General features: G+C 67.8%; 1 long non-coding RNA gene across 1 annotated transcript in view; it reads right to left on the bottom strand.

Moving 5' to 3' along the window:
• Nucleotides 1–363: 363 nt before the first annotated feature.
• Nucleotides 364–1,192, bottom strand: part of LOC105854074 — a 78,716-nt gene continuing 77,887 nt past the window's right edge. The window contains exon 3 of the long non-coding RNA XR_001145801.1: nt 364–411. This is a non-coding gene — a long non-coding RNA (uncharacterized LOC105854074). The remainder of the gene's footprint in view (nt 412–1,192) is intronic.

Below are 1,192 nucleotides of genomic sequence, written 5' to 3'. Positions count from 1 at the left end.
AGAGAGCAGATCACGAGAAGTCTGGGCCCCGCCTCTACCTGTGACTGTCCATGCCAAGGGAGAGAAGGCGCCCCCAGGCGGCCTTCTTGGCTCCCCGGGGCAGGGCCCGGCCGGGCGAGCCCCCCTGGCGCTGGGGAGGCCATGGCGGGGGCCTCGCCTCAGGAAGGCGGCTCAGCCAGCTCCCCTCGAGGAGACCGAGGGGCAAGTGGCACAGACAGATGCAGGCAGGGTGGGGCCCCGCGCTCCCGCCGCCCCCGCCCCGCCCCGCGGTGCGCCCGCCGCCGCCCGCTCACCTTGATGCGCTCTACCCCGGCCTCGATGCGGAGCTGTTCCACCAGCTTCCGGGCCTGGGCTATGTTGTTAGTGGCTGACATTGTCTGCCATCAGCTCTGGGCCGCGTCGTCCAGAGAGCTGCGGGGGGAGCAGAGGGGTGTGAGCTGACTCGGAACTCCAGGGCGGATAGCTGGGGGGTGTCGGACGCCCCCTGTGGACCCCTCCCCATGCTGGGCCGTCCCCTGGGGGGCTTATCCTGGGAACGTGGGGTGCCGAGCAACACGCTGCCCCCACCCCTTCACCAGGAGCGCCCACTCCTGAGGACCACGCAGCCCCTCCCCCAGATGACCACAGCGGAGGCAGTTACCTGGGACACTGCTTGGGGTGCTCGTGTCCCCTTCCCACCAGGGCCTACTTCCCCCCTCCCTCTCTGTTTTCTTTCTCCCTCTGCAAACTGGCACAAAGAACGGCGGACGCCATGGGCCATGGTGCTGACCGCCATTGTGTCCAGTCAGTGGTGCGTGTGTCCGTGGGGGCCACTGGGAGGCCCTGGACGCAGGTGCTGGCTTAGACTTGCCTGCCAGGCTCCGGGCCGCCTCCCCGCCCGGCTGGCTGGTCTGGGCGCTCACCCCCGGCCAGGCCAGGCCAGGCCAGGCTGAAGCAGCAAGCGTCGCTCCTGGGAAGGGCTTGGAGGTGTGGGGCGAACCGCAGGGAAGGGAAATTTTTTAAAAAAGATTTATTCATTTATGCCTGCAAGAACTGGAGTACAGGCCAGAGGTGGGGGGGTTGAGAGGAATCACCAGAGACAGAGCAGGAACAGAACGCGTAGACTGACTGACATCTACTGCTGAGGGGGGCAGCGGGGCGTCAGGAGAGGTCTGCCGCGCCCTGGGGGTCGCCCCCTGGCTGGGGGTCGGGG

This window comes from Condylura cristata, unplaced genomic scaffold, assembly GCF_000260355.1.
Source record: "Condylura cristata isolate star-nosed mole 26May11 unplaced genomic scaffold, ConCri1.0 scaffold00025, whole genome shotgun sequence".
NCBI lineage: Eukaryota > Metazoa > Chordata > Mammalia > Eulipotyphla > Talpidae > Condylura > Condylura cristata.
Note: the sequence above shows the minus strand (reverse complement) of the source record. Positions and strands in the feature narration are given on the sequence as shown.